The following is a 26,840-nucleotide window of genomic DNA, read 5'->3' on the forward strand; positions in this document are numbered from 1 at the left end:
TTCATGAAAGACACAGAGAGAGAGGCAGAGACGCAGGCAGAGGGAGAAGCAGGCTCCACACAGGGAGCCCGATGTGGGACTCGATCCTGGGACTCCAGGATCATGCCTCGGTCAAAGGTAGGCACTAAACCGCTGAGCCACCCAGGGATCCCTGACTCCACCTTTTAAATGTCTCAAACTCACTTACCTCCCTCCATGAGCAACATCATGGCAGTCCCAGCTGCTGCCACCAAATCCCACCTGGATGCTGGCGATCCCCTTGTAACTGTGCCCCATATTCTTCCTTGGTACTCTCCAGTAGGTCCCGCATGGCGGCCTGTGCCATCACTTCAAAATGTCATTCCCCTAATTTTAAACTCTCCAAGTCACTCAGTGCTCTTGCAATCCAGATAAAGATTCTACCTGTGGCCTGCAAATCCCTGCACGGTCTTCCCCTGCCCAATTTTCTGGTCTCCTCTGGGACCATGCTCCCTCCTGCTTTCCCAGCCCCAGCTTCCCCGGCCTTCTCTCCGTTCCTTGAACAGGCCACACTCTCTCCTACACAGGGCTACGGGACGCCTGTGTCCTCTGTGTGCCATGCATCATCCCCACTCCAGCTCAGTCTCCCTTTAAATATTCATGTCGACTCTTACCTGAAACCCCGGAATCCCAGATGAGGTAAGGCTCCCTATAGCAGCACAGTATGGCCGTGGTCTGAACTCTCTGATAACCATGTGTCCCCCACTAGACCGTAAGCTCCTTGCGGGAAACCAGCAGGCCTGTCTCTGCTCACTGCTGAGCTCCCACACCCAGCACAATGCCTGGCACATAGACGGCACTCAGATATTTGTTGAACTATGAATAATGGGTTTCGGTTTTATTGAGGGAAGATGTATTGCCTTACAGTCTGGTTTCATAGGAGACAAGTTACAACAGAGAGGACTTGCTGATGGCAACATATTCCTTCTGAGGAAGATTTTCAAGTGGGTGAAAAACAACCTCCCTAAACTGGCATACAAATCAAAGAGTAAAAGATGAGTCTTTCGTCCAACGGAGGAAACGCACACCGGCGGTACATTCACAAGCCGTCTGTGTGGGGACGTGGGGAGATTCCGCCCCCATCACAGCCATATGCTAGGGAGAATCAGGGTAGGAGAAATCCTTCCTTCCCCATAACTGATAGAGGCCTTAATTTGGGAAGATGGCAATGTAATGTGAGCTCAGCACAGCTGCTAAGAACAAAGTGCCTAGATACTACAGTTATGTATCTGGTCAGCCTCTCCCTCTCTTGCTCACTTTGAGGGGTTGTCTGCGTGGTGAATATAAGTCTTGAGCATCCTTCAAGGCTCAACAGTGGGCCAAGTGTGTCTGGCTGCTTCCTCACCTTCAAGCATGTCTAGCCGTGAGCATGCATCTGGGTAAAATTAAACCTAATATGAGCAATAGCCAATTCTACCAATCAATCTAGGACAAATGTCCAGAGCTGGCTTCTCAATTGCTTTTTTTTTTTTAAGAATTTATTTATTTATTTATTTATTTATTTATTTATTTGACAGAGAGAAAGAGAGAGAGAATGAGCTGGGGGGAGGGGCAGAGGGAGAGGGAGAAGCAGACTCTCCTCAATGATTCTTTATGGCAACCCTGCCAACCCTCCCCACAAGGCAGGGCTAGGATCCCCCAAGTCCCGTCTGAGGAATGTGCCATGAGCCACATCGGAGCCACCATAGCTGCCTATTGTAGCAGGAGAGGCTGGTGTGCTGACTCTATGCCCCAAATAAATGATATTACAAGGATTCAGAATTGGAGCCAGAAAGAAATTTCTCTGTAATGGCGTATAAAACACAATGAGATGCCTTTTTCCTCCAAATTAATATAGATTCTTAACCATGATAATATAAGCTCTCCCAGACACTACTGGTTTTACATACATTTGGTAAAATGATTAGTGTGTTTTGAAAGCCTTCAAAAAGTTCCATTCATAAGAAAATTCAATAAGCTTGCAAGATACAAAATACATAAGAACCAAGAGCTTTCTTATTTGTTAGTAGTAACTCATTAGAAAATACAACCAGACAGAAAGATCTTAGTCTAACTATATGTAGCATCTAAGAATGAAGTTTCTAGAATAGTGCTCCTATGAAGCAATGTTTACAGAGAGATATGAATGTAAACTTAAATAAACATACACAGAGTAAATGGAATAGCACGTTCCTGAATGAGACGACTCAATATTGCAGTCAGATGTCAATTCTTTATAAATCAATTTATGGATATCATCTAATTCATATGGATAGCATATATAAAGTCAAGAACAGATTTTTTTGTTTTGTTTTGTTTTTAGCTTGGTAGAAATGATTCTAAAGTTCACCTGGGCTATAAGATATGTCAGAGACAGTACCTAAAAATATTTTGGAAAATAACACTAATGCAGATGATCCATACTACCAGTTTTTAAGCATAATATAAAAGCTTCCATAGTTAAAGTAATGTGATATAGCATTCGGCTAGATAGAAAAAAATACAGAAGGGAATAAGTAGCCTGGAAACATTTTAGCCTATACCAGAATTCAGTGTATGAGAGAGGTAGCATTTTAAGTTGAGGGTTGGGGGGTGGGGGAGATCATTCAATAAACAGAACTGCAAGAATTATGTAACCACTAAAAAAAAAGTTAAGTTCCTATCTTCTATCTTACAACAAGATAACTTAGAACTGGATAAAAACTTGAATCTGTAAAATGAAATCATGAAATAAAAAGAAGAAAATGTAAATGAATAGACGGGGAAAGCCAGCATAGGGAAGGATTTTCTAAGCATATAAACGAGAATAAACATCAAAGTGAAAAAGGCCTATAAATAGGATGACAAGCAAATTAAAGGCTTCTATACAACCAAGAAACCATAAATGAATTTAAAAGACAAATGACACACTGGAAAAAATATTTCTAACATTACACCAAAAGGTTAATATCCTCTTATGCATAAAGAGCTCTTGCAAATCAATAAGAGAAAGATGAATATAAATAGAAAAACAGGCAAAGGACAGGAATGTCAATAAACATAGAAACAAATGCTCCAGCCCACTGGTAATTAAGGGAGTGCAGATTGAGACCATGGGATACCATGACTCACCTATCCAACAGACAAAGATATTTTTAAAAATTCTAATAGGTAAGACTTGGGTAAAATGGGTGTTCACGTGCTATTTATGGGAAAGCAAAGCAGCACAGGCTTTCTCGGGGCAATGTAGCAATACAGATCAATGTGTTCTGTATGTTCCTATCTCTGATGTGATAATACCAGTTCCAGGAATTAATCCTAGAGAAATAATCCAAAATGTCTGCAGATCTTTATGTTCAACAATATTCGATTGCAGTGATATTTATAATATCAAATAGTAACAGAATTATCTAAATATCTGACAATAGGAAGTTAGTTACATAAAATATGGCATAGTACTATAATGGAATGCAATGAAATGGAGCCTTTTAAGATCATGTTTCTGAATATGTAATGACAAGAAAAAAAACCAGTACAAGGTTAAGAGGGAAAAAAGTAGGAGATAAAATTATATATATGTGTGTTTGTGTATATAGATACATATATACTTATATATATAGTATGATAGAAGTTCTGCTAAAAGTGATAAATAATAGATTCTAAAATGTTAATTGTTTTTATGTCTTAGTGATGAGATTAGCCATGGTTTTTCTTTCTGTTAAAAATTTCCATAAAGAACATTATTCTTGTAATTGGAAAGTTATATAATTTTTTAAAGCTCAAACCTGGTAATTCTATTTCTAGAACTCTATCCAAAACATTCTCTCATGTATTTCTTATAGCCACCCCATGAGACTGGTAGTATTAGCTCCATGTGATAGAGGCCCGGGTGGATAATGTGAATGGTCTATGTTACCCTCAGATCTGGGTCCTGTCAGATATGTCTGACACCAAAATTATGAACCAAAATGATACAGAAGAATAGCTACCAGAGTGTTATAGTAGGAAAAAACCACACTCAATGGCACTGGCTGAGTAAACAAGATTGCAGGCAGGATGGCATACCATGTAGGCATTAAGAAGTGATGTTTAGGAATCATTATTTTAGAGGAGGGGAGGGGCAGGAGAGAGAGAGAGAGAGAGAGAGAATCTACTCTATGGGTAGAGCTGGACTTGGGGCTTGATATTACAACCCAGAGATCATGACCTAAACCGAAATCAAGAGGCAGATGCTTAACCAATGGAGCTTCTCAGGAACCCAAAAACCATTTTTAATGGCATGGGAAAATGTTCTAATGTAAAAAAACCAAGATGCAAAATTTCATATGCAACAATGGCTCCAGCTATTGTGCAAATGCAAAAAAAGAACACTAGAAGAAAATATAATATTAACAAGAGCCATCTCTAGGCAATAGGTCTTTGTTTTTAAAGATTTATTTATTTGAGAGGACAGAGAGACAGAGAGAGCGTGCGCAGGGGGAGGGACAGAGGGAAAGAATCTCAAGCAGACTCCCTGCTGAGCAGGGAGCCTGACTCAAGCTGAGCTGTAATCTCAGGACCCTGAGCTCATGACCCGAGCTGAAATCAAGAGTCAGATACTTAATGGACTCAGCCACCCAGGCACACCTCTAGGCAATAGGTCATTATAGATTATTACTTATGTCTTTAGGCTTGAAAATATTACACAATGGGTATTGCTTTTTTTTCCACTCAAAAAAATGACCCATCCATTATAATCCCATTACCCCCTTTCTTACACCTACCTACTCTTTAAGGCCAAATTGAAGACTCACCTCTTCTATGAAGCTCTCCTTGATTTGCCCAGCGCATATAGCTCTGACCTTCTAAAATATGTGCTCAAAGTAGAGTTTTGACTTTGTGGCTTCAGAAATGGTCATATGCATCTCTAAGGGCATCATAGCTCTTAGAGAGACTGGCTGGACTCCCCACCCAGTGTCCCAGAACCACGAGGGTGGGGAGCAGGTAATCTATTCATGCCTTATGTGTGTGGCTGTGAGCTGAGCAGTCTTGTGGAATTGGTGTCAAAAGAGCTGCCATCACTGTATCTTCTGTGGTTTGGCCCTCATGGTTGGGGAAAGAGTGGATGATTATTTATGAGTGGGACTAGGCCATGATGAAGTCCATAGAAAGTGAGAAAACTCAGGAGTATGTAGCAAATTTTCCAAAATATTAAGTTTATTCAACTCTCCCATGTTCTGGGATTATGTCCTTCCTACTCTTTGGTGTTAAAACACTAGTTATTTTATCACAGCAATGGGATGAAGGGTAGATGGCACCCCAATGTTTATAGCAGCAATGTCCAAAATAGCCAACACATGGAAAGAACCCAGATGTCCATCAACAAATGAATGAATAAAGAGGATGTGGTACAAATATATGTATATACAGTGGGATATTACTCAGCCTTCAAAAAAGAATAAAATCCTGCCATCTGCAATGACATGGATGGAACTAGAGGGTGTTATGTTAAGAGAAATAAATCAGTCAGAGAAAGACAAATACCAGATGATTTCACTTCTATCTAGACTTTAAGGAACAGAACAAACATAGGGGAAGGGAAGGAAAAACAAAATAGGATGAAAACAGAGAAGCAGGCAAACCATCAGACACACTGAACTCTAGGAAACAAACTGAGGGCTGCTGGAGGGGAGGTGGGTGGGGGGAATGGGGTAACTTGGCGATGGGCATTAAGGAGGGCACTTGATGTAATAAGCACTGGGTGTTACACACAACTGATGAATCACTAAATTCTACCCCTGAAACTAATAATACAGTATATGTCAATTAAATTGAATTTAAATAAAGAATAAAAAAAGAGAAGATGGTAATTTTAAAGTGCTGTTTAACAAACTAAAAACTGTTACTCTTCAGAGAAGTATTCCTAACTACCCAATTCAGAATAGCTACCTTCTCCCAATGATCTTCCCTCATAGCATTTATAATTACCTAGATAATGCTCCAGTATTTTATTTTTGTTTTTTTATGCTAAGTTTCCTATCAAGAACGTATGTGGGGTCTTAGCCAGGCTCCATGTTGACACAAAGTAGGTGCCCAATAAATGAATGTTCAATAATAAGCCAAGGAAAGAACTTGAAGCTAGGGAAGGTGCAGGGTCATGGTACTGGGGGACTTTGGCCAGAGTCTTAAAAAAAAAAATAGAAAATGAAATTCAGTAGTTCAGGGGTAACACCAGTTCTAGGAATTAATCCCAGCTCTGTGCTAGCACATGGAATCTTGTATCTGGCGGAAACTCTTGTAAAGGTTTCCTCTGGGTCCCAGTCATTCTGGGAATAAGACATTAGCACCACAGTGAGTAAACACAGTGAGCAGGATTCCTGGCCAGGAGCACTGGCTCGCAGGCTGGCAGGACAAAGTGGAAGCGTACATACAACTCAATTGCAAGCTCCTCTCCATCCCCTGCTTCTGATTAACACTCTCCTCCCCCCTAGGCTCTCAGCTTCTCTTTGGGAACCAAATCGTTTTTTCCAGAAGTTGATGAGAAAATGCCCTCTTGTGGGCGTGACAGTGGACCACCTCAACAGTGTCAAAGATTTCTGAAAATGTCATTATTCAGGAGAATTCCTTCATTAGATTTAATGATTTTTTTTTTTTAAATCTCAAACAGCAACCCTTTGTTAAAGTGAAAATAAATTTTCTGGGAGGCCATTAAAGAGTACTCAATTCACTTCTGCATGTCTAACTTAGGTATGCAAGTTCTGAATGTCTTAAACAGCATCATCACAAAGAAAATTATTCTCCTTTCTAAACTTCTGTACGATTTGCTAATGACTGGGTGACTTTTTTTTTTTTATCATCGCCCAGAATCTGCCTCCTTTTCTGCTCCCAGGAAACCATCACCTGAGATTGACAGGCAGCAATTGAAAATAATAAAATTATGTAAGATGAGCTTGTAATCACCAGCATTTCGCAAGAAGCAAAATGCATTTCGCTCTGACGGAGGAACAGAAAGTTTCTTTCTCATTTTAAATCTGTATCAGAGGTAAAGCCTTCTATTAAAACACAATTCTCTGTACACTCACAGTCTCTGGCAGACTGCCAAGGAGACTATCATAGAGCTACCGCTGCAGAGAAGCAGGCCGTGCAAGACACGGAGGTGCGCTCCTAGGGAAGGAGAGCGAAGTCTCCAAATTCATGGGAGGGCTATGCTCACAGTCCACCCCCTCCCTTCCAGAAACACACCCACCCCCACTTTCTGGGAGGGGTGGGTATGGGGAAGGTAAACATTCAGAAATTCCTTCCCTATCTTTTGCTTTCCAAACACACACACACACACACACACACACACACACACATACACTTCGGGTTTCTTCTTCCCTTTCTCACTGCTTTTTGTCGTGTACCACCACCACCACCACCATCATCATCATCAAACTGTAAAACGTGTGGACCAAGACCTGGCAATTGCAACCTTTCTGCTGGATGTGATTTACAGGTACAAGTGACCACTTGGGGGCACAGTTAGTGGAGAAAGCTGGCACCGCATTCGAGGAGGCAGGCTTTTCTGATTTGAAGCCCCTTTCAGCTCCCTTTAAGAAAGCCCCCCAATCTTGGAGCCTGCAGGAGCCCTAGGATGGAACATAACCCTGACAGAGTTGTTCATTTAAGGTGATTCTGAGGTGCACTATGAGGGAGATCTTACGTGGAATTAGATGAAATGATTCTATTCCTTCCTCCCTGTAAAACCGGTTGTTTAAAAATTTCTTCCACATGATAGTTTGTCTTTTTCATGTTTTCATCAGTTAGTGTGGGCATGTATATACACAAACACACACTGCTCACTACAGGGGCAGTGGGAGGTAAAAATTAACCTTATTAGTACAGTTAGATCTCTTTCCCTTGCTATATAAAATTTTATTTTTCCCACTTTGAAAAATATGATCTTTTTTTAATCTGAAGAATTTTAAAGTAGAAAGATGATCACTTATGATGTTATGGTACATTTTCAGCCTTTTTTTCTATGCTCTTTTGTTTTTACCTACTTGATGTCATAGTAACTTACACAATATGTGCTTGATTTCCTTTAATTAACAAAATTTCCCTCTTAATTAAAAACAATTCCCTCAAATACCCAAACTCACAATAGAGTCACTTTAGAAACTTCGTTCTCAATCCCCAAAGAAGTGTTTTGTATTTTTCTTTTTGGCTTCCTGATCAGAAGAAAATAAGAACAGTTTTCATGCCACCATTTTGTCAACCCCACGCCAGTGCCCAAACACATACTCCAAGGATAGGTTCCCCAAGACAAGCCGGCGAGGTTTAGAGGTGGGCAGAAGGGAGACATAAACCCAGGGTGGGGGAGAGACAGGGAAGAGAACTGGGGAGGCACTGGCAACACTGGGGAATGAGATACAGGTTGGGCTTTCATGGGAGACCAAGGATTGAAGAACACATGGCTTAGTGTCCTGGAAAAATTTGTGCCTGATGTGTAGGGAAAAAATGGAGCAAAGATCATCTACTATGGCTCAGATTTGAATGCATGGTTTTTTCACATCCTGGTGAAGGGAATGCTTATTGAGCCACACATCTTAGAGAATAATCCCCACTTCCAGGTGATAATGGCCAACACAGAGAATATTCTACAGGGTTTGGACTTTTGCACCCAGGAGGGCACAAATCAGCACTAGAACCACAGGAAAGGACTCCTCACCCAGACCTGTCTCTCCTGCCCCTCCCTGCACCAGTTCATGTTCTTCCCACATTCTAGATTTTGGGATTCCAGTTCCTGCTCTGCTCCTGACTGGCAAATCTTAGATGGCATTTCCCATCTCTCTGCTTTGCTTGTTCAAACTGTACGATGCATCCAGCATTGGTTTAGGCCCTTAGGGGAAAATCAACAAAGATGAGGCAATCAATCCCCCAGAGGCACCTGGTCAGCTGGGGCTCCTATGCACCAGTTACATGGGGAACCTGGGTCAGGTAATCCCCATGGACAAGTGGTTTCTCCCGAGGAAGCCATACAGGACATGGAGGCTGTGAACTGGGCAGAGACATAGGCAAGGCTTCTAGATTAGGAATAAGGGGAGGAAACTGCAGGTGGCCTTGGCCAGGCCAGAGAGTAGCTCCTTGGAACCAGCTGATAGTCACTCTGTCAACAGTGCATACTTCCTGCTCCTGCAGCTACTTCAGGGACTCAGTTCTCTCAAAGAGCAGATCCTTCTTCCTGTCCCAGGTCCCCTGTGCCAACCCAGGGGCAGGCAGGACTCTCTATGCCCTGACTTGCTGGGATGGGCTCCACACTCCATCATCCCTATGAGCATCACAGGGCTCATCCACACCCAGCTGTGCCACCAATTATCTCTCAGAGGTGAACTCCACGCAATGCACCCTCTATATCCTATGCAAAGCCAAGCCCGGGCTTCTAAGCCTACCTTTCACAAGGGAAGCAGATTTGTTAGCTGTACTGGACTTGTGAGCTTTGGGTCTTGGACTGGGGGCCAGGGATATATGGCCTGAGGCTCCAGGATGAGGGAGGGAGACCACAGTAATATACTTGCCCTTGTAGGTCTTCCAAATTCTCCTTGCTCTGTGACTATATCCTCCCCCATGTCTCCCATGTCTCCACAGCTCTGCACCAAAGAGCAACAGTTCAGACTGTACCCCCACACTCTCTACTTGCACTGTCTGCATCCTGCAATGAGGCACTGCCCAGAACTGTGGGAATGAGGGAAACAACGAAACTGAGCTTTCACACAGATGAATTTTGCTGGAGTTCCTGGAAGGCAAGAATTTCCCTCCCACCTCTAATTTCCTATAAGCCCGTGACAGGCAGAACAGAGGGCAGCAAAGCTATTATTAGTGTCATTATAGGAGGTAGCTAGGTTCCAAGAGATGAAGTAAGATCCCACCATTTGTAGGAGGCCCTGCTAGGCTGCTGAGCCCAGATCGACCTGGCAGCGAAGGCCGTGGCTCTTCAGCATGAGGCCTCACCACTTCATGACAGGAGCCGCTGCCCAGAACTCCGTAAAAAGGGGACGCTGACCCCAGAGTCAGACTATAGATTCACTGGAGGATGGGTCACAACAGAGAAGGCAAAATTACTGTAAGGAGAGAGTAGCTCATGCATGAGTCTCAGACCAAAGGTGTTAACATGGCCACTGAAAGAATATGTTAACCAGCCTGGAGGCTCCAAACTAGGGAGGAAGGGAACAAGCCGGGAACTGGCCACCCCAGTACTCCCCAAGGAGAGGGCTTTGCCCCCTCCTGTCCCCACACTCTGCCCCACAGGCATCTGGTCACTTCTGCAGGTGGCCACCCCCAGCTGGGGATGGTACAGTCATAACTCAGGGACACTGACATTTTAAGACCACCCACCAACCCCTGGCCCCCATTGCAGTCACCAAGCAGCCTCTTGATATTTAGCTTCCCCTGTGATGTGCCTTTGGGGAAGAAATCTGTTCAGTGGCAACTTATGGGTCTGGTCCATGGGATATCCTATTTCCAGTGTAAGTAAGTCACCAAAATGCCATTATCTGGAGACCATTCAACTCTGGGTGTGCTGCCAGTCAAATGGGAATACCCCAAGCATAGAGAACTGTATGGCAGCCCCAACCTGTGTGGACACCCCCAATTGGCCAAGTAACATCCTCACTTGCTGGTGGGTGTCTCCAAACAGTGCCACCCAATGTACATCCACAGGAGAATGGACACACAAACTGGTACCACCACGGAATACTACTTAACAATAAAGAATGACCTATAGGGACACATGTCAACAAGGACAAATGGCATACATGGTATGCTGAATGAAACCAGCTGGACAGCAAGGGAGTACACGCTGTGTATTTCTAAGAAATCAACAGCAGGCAAAGCTAATCTATGGTGACTGCCATCAGAAGGCAGGAGGAGACCAGAAGGGGGATGGCTTGGATTGGGGTACAGAGAACTTGGCTGGTGATGGAAATGCTTTTATTCTTGTTTCGAATGGTAGCTACACAGGTAGATACGATTATCGAAAACTCACAGAACTGAACATTTAAGAGCTGTGGATTTTATCTTATTTGCCTTAATTATTATATCTCAAATAAAATAAATACAATGCCTATCAAAGGCCTGGGGACACAGCGAATGCTAAGAGTTGGTAAACTGTCAAAGCAAATGCTTCCCCCTGACGCCCCCAGCCAATTATTTAAAGAATTTATCAGGAGAACCAATTTGCAATGTCTTTTTAGAAGTCTGTTATTTTTTATTGTGGTAAAAATGCATAAAACTTACCATCTTATTAAGTGTACAGTTCATTATCAGTAAGGATCTTCACACTGTTGTGCAATCATCAACCACCGCTCATCTCCAGAACTTTTTCATTTTTCCAAACTAAAATTGTATGCATCAGACAGGAACTGCCCATTCTGCTCCCCTCCCAGCCCCTGTACCCATCATTCTACTTTCCAGCTGGATGAGCCTGACTACTTTAGGTACTTCATATATATGGATTCCTACAATATTTGTCTTTTTGTGACTGGCTTATTTCATAATAACATCTTCAAATTCATCCACGTTGTAGCATGTGTCAGAACCTCCTTCCTTTTGAAGGTTGCATACTATTCCGATGTAGGTAGAAACCGCAATTCATGTAGCCGTTCATCTGTGGATGAGCACTTGGGTTGCTTCTTCCTTTTGGCTATTGCAAATAATGCTGCTACGAACATGGAGGTATAAAGACCTGAGTCCTTGTTTTCACTTCTTTTGGGGATATACCCACAAGAATTGCTGGATTGATTATATGGTAATTGTAGGTTTAATTTTTTGAGGCAATCCCACATGGTTTCCAGAGCTGTTTGACAATTTTGTATTCCCACCAACAGTGCATAAGATTTCCAATTTCTCCACAATCTCCCCAGCAACTGCTATTTTCTGCTTTTAAAAACTTTTTTAAAATAGCCATCCTAATGGGCATGAAGTGGTATCTCATCATGATTTTGATTTGCATTTTCCTAATTATCAGTGATGTTGACTATCTTTTCATGTGCTCATTTGGCTACTGGTCTATCTTCTTTGGAGAAATGTCTATTCAATCTTTTTGCTTTTTTTTTTTTTTTTTTTGGAGAGAGAGGAGAGCACAAGTGCAGTATGGGGATGGGAGAGGGAGAAAGGATCTTAAGCAGGATCCACGCTCAGCATGGAGCCTAATGTGGGGCTTGATCTCAAGATCTTGAGATCATGACATGAGCTGAAATCAAGAGTTGGATGCTTAACCACTTGAGCCACCCAGGTGCCCCCGCCTTTGCCTATTTTTTAATCAGGCTGTTTGTTGTTGAGCTCAACATAGGTAAGATTACATTGTAACTCTGCACCGGCTGAGAACCCAGTCTCATCCTCCCCACTGCCACAAGCTCAGTCCTTAGATGTCAATCTCACATCCCCTGTACCTGTCTCACTCCTGGTGTGGTCGTGTGGAGCACAGGAGCCAAGAGTTAGGATAGGCAACTTGCCTCCCCTCTTGCTAAGACTGAGGAGACTATCATTAGCCCAGGTGTCTATTCCAGATATCAAAACATGTTTCTGAAGACCAGACCTTCTGGGAGAGGCACACATGGAATAAAAAACAGCTGACAATCACAGCTAGCTCTCAAACTATGACTTCACAGTTCAGTGGGTGCCCACCCACTGGGGTGCCTACCCCAGCCCGGCAGCCTTCCCTAAGAGCCTGCACCAATAAAGATAGCTTTTTGTGATTTCTGCAGAATCTAGTAGAGAAGGCTTCAATCTATAGCTGAGAACCTGAGCAAGGTGGGAATGTCCTTCCCACTCAGGGATGTGAGGGACACAGCATAAGGAGAGGCAGGAGCTGTCATCTAGAAACCCAGTGCTGGAGCCCTTGCCACAGGATGATGATTTGTACGGTCTATCCCAGCAAGACAGTGTTCCCAGATGCTTTCCTAGTGGTCTCTCCACGGTTGCCTGCAGTCTTCCCCTTATGTCCCAGTCATGGGTGCCCTCCAGGCTGTACAACCAAGCCCCTCCCTCCAGCAAGCCCTATGATTTCTGCACTGCCAGCTTTCTCCCCCAGGGGTCTCAGAGCACCCATGTCAGATACCAGGGGCCAGGGAGGAAACGTCCCTTCAGGTCATGAGGAAGCTGGTGATGTCACAGAGAGGAAAAAAGTGACTTCCATGAAGCCTGGTTCTCATGAAAATAGTTCTTCTCCTCCAGGGGGAAGGGAGGAAATTTTAAATCTTAACGTCATTTGATTGTGGAGAAAGGCAGGTTCCCCATGTCTCATGAAGCAATCCAGGTGCTCCCTTTTTTTTGCAACGTGTTGCTGTCGATTGATAGATTGAGATGCTCTGGCTCTTCCACTTGGCACACCTAGGCTTCAGCAAGAAGTATGTTCCTTTCACAGTTTGAATATTATTCAAGTTTTGATGATTAAAGCTGGTTGGAACAGCATGAACCGAATAGATTACAGCACTCTATTTACAGCAGGCTCTTCTCTAGGAAGATCAGCCACACACATGGCACACAGCCTTCAGGTCTCAGCAGCTTGGCTTCCAAATGCAGTACTTATACTTCTCAAATTCTGTGGCCTTTGCTTTGGGTTCAGAAAACCAGAATCAGAGCTTGGTCATCTTCTATTTCTTCACATCAACCAAATAAGCTAATCCAATGGCAAAATAAACCTGACCCATCATCTCAAGAGGTCAAAACAGTTGTTGCAGAAATGCAAAATAGCCTGTTGCAGAAATGCAACAAACGGCCTCAAGAGAAGCGTGAGTATGAGCTCTCACTCGGCATCTGGGAGATGGACTGGGGATGCACGTCAACACCGGGCAGGTGCCCATCATCATGGCCCACCCAAAATGGCAATCGTGTTCTGGACAGGGCAGACCCAGGAGCTGTCCCCGCTAAGGTGAGCACTACTGGATTGGCCAGAATTCAGTCTGCTTGTTATCCTAATGGTGGCAAAGTTGGCCTTACTGATGAGAGACTCTAGATAGGAGCTTTAGAAAATCACTGCACAGGCTTTGGCAAGACAACCGTATCTAAGCTTCCATGCTGCACCCTACACCCATCTGTGACAAAGGACCAGGTTCTAGGGTTTTGTTGGTATCTCCAATCCATTAAAACCAAACTGTGGTCCTACCATGCGTGGCTAGACCACAGCTCACACTGTATGGCACTCTGTGGACAACACATGTGAGAGCCTGACGTGGCCCAAACTCGTCTATACCTCGTTGGAGAAGCCTAAGGATCACGCTCTTGGCTGTCAAGGCAATGTCAACTGCAACAGAAGTTTCTAAATGCTAACTTCCAACGTATCTTATCAAGGACTAGTGACAATTTGTGGCCTGGCACCAGTCTGAGGACTACACCTAGAGTAGCACTGTTTTTTTTTTTTTTTTAATTTTTTTATTTATGTATTATAGTCACAGAGAGAGAGAGAGAGGCAGAGATACAGGCAGAGGGAGAAGCAGGCTCCATGCACCGGGAGCCCGATGTGGGATTCGATCCCGGGTCTCCAGGATCGCGCCCTGGGCCAAAGGCAGGCGCCAAACCGCTGCGCCACCCAGGGATCCCAGTAGCACTGTTTTTAACTCCTCTCTACTGGCTTGGAGAGCTTGGTCAATGGCAGTAGGATCGAACTTATGTGCTGTGAATGGACCCTCACAGCAGCATTCATGATCAGGTTATTCCCCCTCTGGTCTCAGCACTTCCCGGGAAATCCCTGGATCAGAACATCGATCATACTCCACCGGCTTTCCATAGACTTCATGAGGAGCCATGGGCTTTGAGCTAGACTGAGAACTCTCCTGGTTGGGATCTTGTCTCAGGGTGTCCAACAGTGAGAACCCGAGATGGGCCAGGTCCAAGGCTTAAAGACAGAGATGGTCTTTGTCTTCAGGGAGGCCACGATTCCCAAGATGAGTCCAGAAATAACCACTTGTTCACGTGATTTGGAGAACCCAACCCATCCAGAGACACACTTGTGACATGCCTGGCCCCGTTCTGGGCACTTTGTAAGCGGGAATTCACATCACTGTCAGATCTTCACTCCTCATACGTAAGTTTAAGTCCATGCCCCTTAAGTAGCCTTTGACCATGAAGAAGGGAGGCAGTTTGACCTAAGCCTTCAAGAGAATTCGGAATCACACTTTTGCTCAGTTTACAAATGGTGATGACAGCCGTTTAAGTGTGGAGGTATCTGAAATCATACGGGTAAGGTCTCTATTTCTTGGAGTTTATTTCAGGCCTTAAAATAAAATTAGCTGGACCCTCAGCTTATTATAGCAACTGTGGTAATCAGCGAGCAATGTGGCTAAATGTGTAATTACTGTGTTATTTTAATAAGCAATTTATATTCTGTATGAAAAAGGGGTATTGGCTCTCTCCCTTTCTCATAGGTTGGCAGTTGTCTGGAGGCCAGGCTTGTTCATCCCTTTAACCCATCCAGCACCGTGTTTGTCGATCTGACTGCTGGCAAATGCTTTCTCGCTCTAGAACTCATCTGAGAAATGGGAGTAACTCCGCCCATGTCACTGGGTGAGCAACAAATGAGATGCCACACGAAAGGAGCTGTCCTCTGCACCGTGCCTACTCAGTGAACAGTTGCTGAGTCTACACTCATTTCGAAGTTCCAGGAGCTGAATATCTTATCATTCAAGTTCCTTGAGAGGCTAAGTTTAGTGGCAGTTTTGATCCAAAAGCAAATGCTCAAAAGCCGGCAATTTGAAAAGAGAAGGTAAAACGAAAGGAAAGTTTATTTAAATCCCGGTTTCACTGTTCCCTACCACATCTCAACGTCTCTAAGTGTCCAAAAGGAAAACAGGGATGATCTGGCAACTGTTAGGTCTCTAATTTGCCCTAAGCCTACAACTAGTTTTTCCTTTTTACAAGACAGAGAAAGTCCTCTTGTCTGTTCTTGCCTCACTGCCTCACCCCTGACCCTGCTTCTGAGAGCTTTGTGGACTTGAAGAAAAAGAAAGCCTCGTGCCTGATTTTACTTTTAGGGTCAAAAACCAGCCCGGGAGTAAGGAAGGGGGAGGTGGCGGGGCTGGACAGGCCGGTGCCCTCTGTGGTCCGGCCCTTGCCTGGCGCTTCCTGTGCTGTTACTTAGTTACAGGTGATCATGGGTACCGGTAATCATGCTTTTCTGGTGGTGGATCTCAGACTGGAAAAGTCTTCCTCAGCTGAACGAGGTCTGGAAGAGTTAAAACAGGGAGCCAACATATCTTTGTGGTGTCTGCCACAGCTCTCTTCACACCCTCTACCTGTCTCCCCCCACAAAAAACTAATCTAAAGAAGAAATACAAAAATTCCTGGGTATTTTATTTCCTTCCAAAACAATGCTTTTGTGAAGTGCCGCAAATTAAAAAATCTGGTGGGGACAACGCCCTGCAAGTAGTGTGATACGAAGGATGGACTTTGTGTTGACTCTCAAAGTGCCAAATAGATTCAAGTTATCAGTGGAATGAAGAAGCTCCAAGAAAATTAGTCTTCAAAGTCTCAAGTCATAAATCCTAGAAGATTCCATTTAGATTAGTTAGAATTCATCAACAAGCATATTTTATAGATATGTGCCCAAATATAGTATCTAAAATTCCACACAATAAAAAACCGTGAAGATATAACTACATAGCCACTGAATAAAAAGAAAATCCAAAAAGTAGTCTTTGATGTCTATTACCTGACACCTTCTCTGGGCATAAATTAATGCAGGCAAACATTTTCACTAAGGAGTTTCTGTGCTTAGCACTGTGCTAGGCACTAAAATTCACAAGTGAACAAACTTAGGTTAGTCTTTAGTTCTTCTGGTGTATCCTTAATTGTCTGCACACCACTTCTACTCTTCAATCTCCTTTTTATTTATTACATGGTCTTCCTACAGGAACAGAAGCATTAAAAAAGCATCTAAAAGATTTTCTCATTAGCCTTCCAGGACCAGAGTAAATGGAAGCAAGTGGGCAAATCTAAAAGTACAGTGAACACTAATCAAACCTGCTGAATAATTCTTACTTGAGCTCATATTCCCTCTAATAGAATTACTTTATTTAAAATGTTCATTAGCACAGACAACACAGTCCCTGGCAAATAAAAGGCATTGTGAAGAAATGCAAATGCCCTAAGACCCTGTCTAGAGTAGAAGAAACACATCCACACACACAGAAAAGACAAGACAGACCAACTGGTAGCTGATGGATCTGGGTTCAAACAGCTGTACAATGTGGCTAGATTTGTGGTCTTGGGTCAGCTGATTACCTCTCTGAGCCTCATCTTCATTTGTAAAATGTGGATAATCCCTACCTTGCAGTGCTGATATGGGGATTAGAAATAATATATGTAAAGTACTAAAATATAGTGGGCAATCAAAACTGGAAGCTTGGAAGCTATTATTATCATATTATTGGCATTTGTTACAGGTTTGATGATTGAATAATAGCTAAACTAGCTGACCTCTAAAATCCCTATCAACTCTAAAATTATGATGCTAAAAAATAGAATTAAAAGTTCACATACCAAATCCACTTAAGGATATTTTTAACTATTGTAATTGTGATGCAAATCTCTTACGCTTTTCAGAGTAAGTACTGATAATGAGACTCACAGAATATACATATACACTGTGGTGTACCGTGAAAACATTTATGATCAAATTTAGCAGGATAGGTGTCTACAGTTTGAGATCTCCCGGGGTTGTTGCTGCCAATTCTGTCATTACTACTTCACTTAACTTCTCCTTTCTAGAACACCTCTCTAGGCCAGACACCGGGAATGCATGTTTTACTGGGGTTCTATCGGGCATGATTATTCCCTCCATCTTCATAAAAGAGAACTGAAGCTTACTGGGATTAAGGATCGTTCCAAGGTCACACAGCTAGGAGGCACCAGGGAATGGACTTCAACTCTGACACTAAGCCCTCGTCTTTACCTGCTCTTCAATATCGCTGCAACTCAGACCAGCCCTAAAAGCAAAAGAGAAGAGATTCGAGAGACTTGCCAGGAAATGTACACAGAGGAAAGGAAGAACAAATGTCAGTCCCACCTATTGCATTTTTTGTTTGACTGTATTCTGTTGACTGCATTTTCGCCAAGTCTCTTGAACAGAAGATCAATGTAATATATATTAGTGTAGAAAGTGATAGAGTAGAGGCAATCCCTCTTCTAGGTATGTCTCCAAAAGAACTGAAAGCAGGGTCTCAAAGAGGTATTTGTACACCCATGTTCATTGACACGAGCTGGAGGATTCCACGTATGTGAGCTACCCAAAGGAGTCAAATTTACAGAAAAAGAGAGTAGAATGGTAGTTGCCAGGGGCTGCGGAAGGAGGAAATGGGCAGTTGATGTTTACTGGGAACAAGGTTTCAGTTTTACGTGGGTATCCACAATCATGTGAATATTAATACTACAGAATTATATACATTTGAAATGGTAAAGGTGGTAAATATTATGTGTTTTTAAACCACAATTTAAAAAAAGCAGATTATATATTTGTATTTATGTGTGTGTGTATATGTTTTTATACATATTTATGTATGTGTGTGTAGCCTTAAGAGTTAATGGTTTAAAAATTTCAAAACTCTAGGGGCACCTGGGTGGCTCACTCAGTTAAGCATCTGACTCTTGATTTCGGCTCGGGTCATGATTTCAGATTCTTGAGATGGAGCCCCATGTGCTCAGCAAGGAGTCTGCTTGAGATTCTCTCCCTCTGCCCTCTGCCCCCACCTCTGCTCATGTGAATGTGCTCTCTCTCCCTCAAATAAATCAACCTTTAAAAAATTTTCAAAACTCTATAAAATAATTATAAAAATTGATACCTGTGGGGCCAATAGCAGCTTCTGAATGTCTGGGGAACTGATCTCTTGGCCCAAACGCGATCCCCTGCCATAACAGTGCTCAACTGTTCTGTTTTAGCTTCTGAATCATCAGAAGCTGCTGTTGAGAGTCTACAAACCATCTGAGCCTCAAGCAGATATCCTCTCTTAAGGGAAATGAGAAATCTTCCCCTTCCCACCCTAAAGGTAGAAATGCCCCCAAGACAATTAAGTTCATTCCACAAATAGCTGTGTTGCTAATGATCAACTTGCCTCACCTTAATTTGCAGCTCCAATTTCCCTGTTTTCAAGTGATGTCTTTGAAGAAAGTACAGACTACTTTCCTGGCCTAGGGTGTTGGGAAAGTAAGCCTGTAGCTGTTACGGGAAGAACCACAGAATCTGCCACAGAATCTGCTTTCAGAGTGGTCCTGATCTCTGATCATTTTTGATATGACAGGCATATATAAAGAATCCTGACTCACTTTTCCCTCTTAACCAAAATTATTAAGACCACTTCTATGGCAAAATTTACTACAGATGAAAGTACTCTCCGGTGACTATGTTACCCAATTTCTCTAGCATATTGGGAAATGGCCCTCAATTTCCTGAGTAATAAATAGCAAATGAGCCTCTTCTGCACAAAATACAAATATCCTTCCAGTTTCTAAACATTTGGGTCTCCGTGTGATTTATGTGTCTACAAAGAGATTTCTTGTTCTCTGGTCATCCACATGGTTTCTGCCTTGGTTTACCTTCCCCTTCCACAACCCGTTGCTGAATCTCTTAGTTACAGTATTTCTTCTTCCCCCTACCCCCAACACAGGCATTTAGTTGACTGATTATAGAATCACAAGGTTGGTTATAATTCCGTTTCTCCATCTGACTTTGAACTTAAGTGTTCCAATTACTCTGCTTGATCCTAATAAGTCAGTAGCGTGCTAATGCTTGCCTTGATATTTCTGAAATATACAGGGTGTGATTAGCATGGGACTGCATCATTAGAAAGGAAAATGAAAGCGGGTGAGCAACATCATGGCTTGCATTTAAGCGAAGCTGCCTGTTCAGTGAACTTACAATATTACAATGATCCTAGGGACACTGTACGCTGTGACTAAATGTATATTGTATCTGCAAAATCCTCTGATGCTCCAGAACCTTCTGTCTTTTGCTACTACTAGAAAAGATCCTAGAAGGATAGGCCTGTTCCGAGACACGAAGTTCCAAAGTCTGTTTAGGCAGATATATCTGAAGACATACAGAATCCCTGAACCACAATAGGGCAGGAAAAAAAATAAAACTTAGAAAGGAAGGAAGGAGCAAAAGGAGGAAGGGAGGAAGGAAGGAAGGAAGGAAGGAAGGAAGGAAGGAAGGAAGGAAGGAAAGAAGGGAAAGAGGAAGGGAGGAAGGAAAATCTTTAGTCAATTCTGCTGGATTGCACTGACGTCCCCGGGCCATAAAGCAAGGAAGCTTTACGGTAAGCCTGCTGGAAGAAAAAAAAAAATACTGAGGCACACACACATTATCAAATGAGATGCTAAAAAACTGCATTAGCATCAATGGTGTTACTGGAGTCTATTTTAAAAATTTAACCCCTCTATATCTGTGTGTAACCAGTAATAGTGTAAACTTTTGGAAACTAGCGGGGAAAAAACAGAAAAGCTTTAAACTGGGAATGATATGTAGCCCAATCAATTGATAAATAAAAGGAAAAAAAAGACAGCACAACTGAAATTGATGCCAAAGATTTATAAGGTTGACTAAGTAAACAAAAATGGAATGGATTACCATGGAAATGCATGAATATTGAAACAGGCAAGATTTGAATAGACTAATGATATGCCTCACTTAGACTGACAGGTGTTGATAACAACTCTGACACTCAATCCACACCAACATCCACACTTCTAACATGTTTATTCCTAGAAAACAAGAGCCGATCTAAAGGTTCCTCTGGTAAGAGCTTATAAGAAAAATACATTTTCTAATCTTAAAGGGACTAACTCAATTCTCATCTACTTGAAAAACAAAAAAAGGTTTTATCTATTTGCTTTCTGGATATGAGGAGCTGCAGTTAGCAGAAGTCATTCTCTTGGGCTCTACTAGTCTTTGTTCCAATCAACCTTTCACAAAACTGAATTTTCGGTCTGGCTTATCTCCCAACACTGAGTACTTGAAGTATGACCACCACTCATTAGAAACATAATTAAAAAGACACAACACTAGATCCACCCCCCCCCCCAAGCACATACAGATGAAAACCAATAACCCTTCATCTATTTGTTACCATAGCTACCATAGGATTTTTTAAAAAAAATTTCAGTATAACTCTAGGTATTTCGTTTGTAGGCTGTTGCTTGCAAATGAAAGTTGGAGACCTATAAATTTCTGTTAACTGTGCAGATATGGGGAGACTGAGCAGAAGAAAATGTTTTTCTCTTAATCATGGACAAATATGGTTTATAAAATGCTTGCACAGAAAAGTTATTAAAATTCGTTAAATGCATCAGCCCATAAGCCAATCTAAATGTCATTAAATTCATATAGAGTTTGAGGACACATATGCTAGTAATTCCCTGATTTATAGTAGGATGATAAATCAAGTGCACTCAGAACAATGCATGGGACAGAGACTCTATTCATCAGTGGCACACAGTTCCATACCTGTATAAACACCCAGAAGATATGACTATTCCAATACATGCATACCAAGCAGCCTTAAAGTGTTCACCTGAGCATTACAGGGCAACTACCGAGCCAAGTGCAGGGATGAGCATTCCATAAAATTGTTCATCACCCCCCTAAGAGGGAAAAAGTTAGCTCTATGCTCGCCCAATGTAATTTTTCAAAAACATCAGGAATGAAGTGAGCTAATTAAATCTGCCATTCACCCCACACGGAAATAATTCCTTAAACATGCTCTCCCAGGGCTGGGCTGGACATGAGACCATATGGCAGGGGGAGGAACTCTGTAGGGACCAGACAGATGACTTTAAAGAGACCTAAGAAATGAGGCTCAATACAGCGGTAACCAGGACAGATCTGTCACTGCAAGAGGAGTCCGAATCCCGGCGAAGCCCAGCGTAGCTCGGCTGATGAGAGGATGGAGCCTGCATCACCGGAGCCTGACTGTCCCTGAGCTGACGAAGTGGAAGTTTGGCGGGCGGCAGCAGCAAGGCGTCCTCAACCGTCCGGCCCCTCCAGGCCCCTCCAGGCCCCTCCAGGCCCCTCCAGGCCCCTCCCGCGCCGAGGTCTTGCCTGATGCTGCGCGAATACCTGGTCCGCCGTCCGCCCGGGGCGCGCGCCGCGGGGCAGAGGGTTCGCAGAGCGGCAGGGACGGCCGAGGCGGCGGCTCCTGACCCATCAGCATCCCCAGGGGCCCGCGGGGGGACCAGCTAACTGGCCCCTTCGGGTTCCAGAGCCCAGGAACGACCACCGGCTGGTCGGCTGGCGGACCCGGGCACCCGGACTCGCGCTCGGCGCCCACCCCTCCTCCGAGGCGGCCGGCCGCAGGCAGGCAGCGCGTCCCCGCCCTCCCCAGCGAACGCGCAGCCGACCTGCCCCGGGAGCTGCCTCGGACCGGCCCCGGCCCCCGGCCCCCGCCCCGCTCCCCGGCCCGGGGCGAGCGCGCCTCTCCCTCGGGGCCCCGGGGCCGGCGCTGCCGGGCGCCCGCTCCCGCGCCGCGACCGCGGAGAAGCCTCGCGCTCCGGGCCGGCGCCAGGCCCCGGGGCCCCGGCCGTGGGCCCTCCGCCGCCGCGCACCCCCGGGTCGGCGCACGTCCACACTCCCCGCTGCGCGTCCCGGGGGCCACGTCCGCACACCAACAAGCCCCCCGCGCCCCAGCCGCACCCGGTCCCTCGCCATCCCCGTGGGCTCTCCCTTCCGCGCCCCCCAACGGCGCTGAGGCACGGGGCGGGGGGTCACCCCGGGGTCTGTGCGGGTTCCCCCCGCAGGGCTACGAGCTCCTCCGCCTCGAAAGTTACTTGGGATCGAGTGAGGGGACCCGCTCCCCGAATGCAGGGTCTGGGGACGGGAGGGGGCGAAACCTCGAGCCGGCTCCCGCCGCACAGAGGCGCGCGCCTCCCCGCAAGCGGCAGGGCGCGCGGCCGCCCCCGGGGTCCAGCCCTTCGGTGCCTCCTGGGGCCCCCGGCCGGGCGCGGGCCCTGGGCCACCCCGGGGAGGCGGCCTGGGGAGGAGCGCGCACCCTCGGGCCCAGCGCGCGGGCGCCCGGGCCGGGGTCGCAGTCGCCCCCAGCGCCCCCGGCCGCCGCGGTGCGGGCTCCGGGCAGACCCGGGCGCGCAGGGCCGGGGGCAGGAAGTTTTTCCCCCTTCACCCCAGAGCAGCGCAGGCGCAGCGGCCCCTGCGGCCGTGCAAGTGCAGACGCGGGAGGCTCCCGCCGCCGCCGCCGCCGCCGCCGCCGCCGCCGCCGCCGCCGCGGGAGCCGAGCCCCGCGTTCCGGGTTCTCGGGCCCCGCGCCCAAGCCCGGCCCGGCCCCGCGCATCCGCCAGGACCCGGGGCCCCGCGCCGCAGCCTTGGCGCCCTAGCCCGGCTCTTACCTGCGGCCGCGCCGCTCCGGCCCCGGCCCGACGCGCAGAGAGCCGGGGGTCGCGGGTGGGCGCAGGGGGGCTGATGGACGAGGGACGGCGCCGGCGGGTAGCGGTGGCCGGGGCCGCCCGGGTCCCGGCCGGGAGAACCGGATCCAGGTCCACCTCCGGGCGCCGCGGCTCTCCTCCGCCTCCTCCTCCTCCGCCGCCGCCGCCGCCGCCGCCGCCGCCGCCTCCCGGCAGCCCAGGGAGGGTGCCCGCGAGAGGAAGCCGGTGCTTCCGCCTGTCGGCCGGGGCGGCTGCGCGCGGCGCGGCTCTCACCGAGGCGGCGGCGGCGGCGGCGGCTCCGGCAGCATCGCCCCCGCCCTCTCCCCGCAGCCGCGGCGGCCGCGGGGCTGGGGCTGCTCCGGGCTCGGGCTCGGGCTCCGGGCGGGGGCTGCGCTCAGGCGCGGCGGCCGCGGGGGCTGCGGGCGGGCGCTGCGGGGCCGGGGCCGGGGCCGGGGCCGGGGCCGGGGCGGGAGCTGCAGCGGGGTCCGCGGCGGCGGGGACGGCGGCGGCGCGGGGGCTGGCGCGGCCGCGGCGCGGGGACCATGCTCCCTTCTGGCTCGCTCCGCTCCGGGGACCGTCTTCTTTAGCTGCGAGGGAGGCGGGCTCCGGCGCGCAGCCAGGGGCGGGCGGAGCCAATCACGGGCGCCCGAGTGGGCGGGGGCGGACGGCGGGGGAGGCGGGGCGCCCCCGGCAGGGCACCCGGCGCCGCTCCCCGGCCCGAGGGATCCCCTGCCCCGCGCGCGGCCCGGGCCGGAGCGCCGGCGGGTGTGTCTGTCGGTCCGTCCGCCGCCCCTCCCCCTCCCCCCCCCCCCCCCGCGGCGGCTCCCGGCTCGCCCCGCTCGGCGGCCGCGCCCGGTGGATGCGCGGCGCGTGGCCCCGGCTGCTCGGCCCCGGCCTCCCGGCCCCGCCGGCCCAGGGCTGGGGGACGCGGCCGAGGCGGGCTCCCCGGCTGCTCTCAACACCTGAGGAAACTGGCGGAAAAGTTTGAGAACGAAAAGTCCGATCGTCTTGCAGCTTCCGCCCTCCCTAGGACGCTCCAGCCGCGGCAGGGAGCAGGAATCGGAGTCTCCGGAGAACGGCGCCTCGCCCGGGCGCTCCGAGTCAGCCCCCCCCCCCCCCGGACTCGGCCCTCCCCGCGGCACGCGGGCTCTCCCGTGCACACCCGCCCACCCGAATCCACCCGACCTCTCCGTCGACTCAGCCCGCACACAGGCCACACCAGCCTTGCGTGTCTACACGGACACCCCCTCCCCAACACTGCACCCCCCCCCCGTGGCCTATACTCCCCTCGCCTCTCCGTCTACACTTGCCGGCTGCACAGACCCTACCAGCAACCCTAATTGGGAAGGTCTGGCTGGAGGCCCGTGGCAGCCCCCAGTGCGGGATTTTCCATGATGCCAGAACATTCCATCTCAGCACCAGTCTTCCCTGGTAACTCTTCCAGTTCTGGTGTTTACTCCCTGACCTCTCCTCCCCCCCCCCCCCCCCGTCTGGTTTTGCATTTCAGAGGAAATGTATCTCCTACCCCCAGCCTGAATGTAAAGGTTCGTGGGTTTCAACCTCCTCCCCTCGCCCCCACACCCCTCCGCCCCTCCCTGACCGAGCTGCCGAGGCCGGAGGCCCGGGGTAGCAACTGGGGAGGGGGTGCGGTAAAGTAGGGAGCTGCGGGCTGGAACCGAGAAGAGCTGGGCCGGGCCCCGCCCTCCTCCTCCCGGGCCGCGAGGGCAGCTGGAGCCCTCGGTCCGCAAATCCCCCGCGCTCGGCTCCCTCCTGTGATGTCTGAATCCAGGCCTCTGCTCTCCTTGGCTGTAAACTCGGTGCAGGGATTGTGTCTTCTTTAATATCTTGTAGGAAGCAGAGTACAGTGTGGCGGCTGATAAATAATAAATAATAATAATCTACTGAGGGTAGCAGGAGGACTTTCAGTGACAGGGAACGAGGACACCAGGGAAATGGCACATCGGTGAAAGAGTAACTGCATTTCCTGGAAAAAGAAAAAAAAAAATGGAATGAAGTTTTGGGTGTGTGAAGCCTGGGGAGAGGGGAGGAATCCACCCTGGATGGAGGGGGCAGCTGGGGGAAAGTGGTATGTCTTGGAGGGAGTGACACAGGGTGCCTGCAAGGGGAGGCAGTGGGGGAGTAGAGGCAGGAGAGCCCCCAGGGTCCTCAACAATACCTGAAGGGGAAGATAGGGCTTGAATGCTAAGTTGTTAAAATGGTGTATAAAAAGTGATGGAAGAGTACTGTGGATGGGAAAATGGAGAAAAGGGATTATTCAGGATTTTAAAAAGGTAGGCAACAGGTAACAACAGGTAACACCACAAGCAACTTGAGGCAAAGAGGAGGACAATTAAATACACAGGGTGAGTGGGTGTCCATTTGTGTCTAGGAAGCCACTCTCAGGATTGATCTACAGGGACCCCCCCCCCCCACCCTGGGTGCCATGTAAGCGTGTAAGAATCCACTCTGCTCTGTTCGTTCTGGGGCAGCACCATCCAGGACAGCTGCAGGCATCATGGAAGTGTAGCTAAGGTTTGCGGGGTCTGGGGTAGGTTAAGTTCTGGCAATTTGAGGCCAGATCATTTTGAATGAGCCTCAAATGAAAGAAGGAAAAACACACCGAGAACAAGCCGAGAATCCTTCCTCGGCTACATCTCTAAGTGAAGGTATGGGGATTCTCCCCGTTTCCCTATAGGCCTTATCAGAGGAGAGAAGCCTGGCTGTATTCCAGTCTACACTGAAGAAGACTTCCTTTGGCCTGTGTGCTGCCAAGGGTGCCAGTCTCAAAGTGTCGCAGTGCCTCCAGGGTTCAAGCTGGATAACAGCTCGCTGGGGGTGCCTGGCTTGCCAGTAGAGTGGAAAAAGCTGTGCAAATTAGAATCACAGAGGGCTTGTCTACCCTCTCTCCAACCCACCCATGTTCCATCCCCAGAGCCTGAATGCAAATAAGGATTTCCACGGTCTGAAGCCAAGATCTTCCTCTGCAGTGGGGCTCTGCCCTGCTGGAAGCTGTTAGGAGTTGGACATAGCTGCCTCTGAAGGATCTGCTCTCATCTAGACATGAGCTCCATTTCATCTGGAGCATTGTTGCCCTTGTCATCTGCCCCAATTCCCCCATGGGCCTTGGCGACCTACACTGGATCTGCTTTGTGTTGTATAAGGGAACTCCTCTCTTTCTCCACAGATCTTGCTGGTGTCTGCGATCCGTTCTGGGTTATTCACTGCCCTGCTCTCTAGTGTGTGGAAAATGTCCCACGGTTGGCAAGGATCGCTCTCATGGCAAGTGGGATTTGTTGGTGGTTGCACATAGGAACTTCTGCCCTCGTCCAGCATTTCTCCACAAAGCACAAGATGAGCACCATGAAATGTGCTTTTAAAGTCAGCCCTCTCGGGATCCCTGGGTGGCTCATGGGATCCCTGGGTGGCTCAGCGGTTTAGCGCCTGCCTTCGGCCCAGGGCGTGATCCTGGAGTCCCAGGATTGGGT

The 26,840-nt window shown here is 47.5% G+C and overlaps 1 protein-coding gene across 4 annotated transcripts in view; it reads right to left on the bottom strand.

The window, feature by feature from the left end:
• The window catches only part of KLHL29 (kelch like family member 29), a 304,459-nt gene extending 280,784 nt beyond the window's left edge, over positions 1 to 23,675 (bottom strand). For 2 of the 4 annotated variants that reach the window (XM_041756134.1, XM_041756129.1), the window contains exon 1: positions 23,320 to 23,675. The gene's annotated coding sequence lies outside the window, so the exon portion shown is untranslated. The remainder of the gene's footprint in view (positions 1 to 23,319) is intronic. The other 2 variants (XM_041756131.1, XM_041756130.1) reach the window with 1 other exon arrangement.
• Between the last annotated feature and the right edge of the window lie 3,165 nt (positions 23,676 to 26,840).

This window comes from Vulpes lagopus, chromosome 5, assembly GCF_018345385.1.
Source record: "Vulpes lagopus strain Blue_001 chromosome 5, ASM1834538v1, whole genome shotgun sequence".
Lineage (NCBI taxonomy): Eukaryota > Metazoa > Chordata > Mammalia > Carnivora > Canidae > Vulpes > Vulpes lagopus.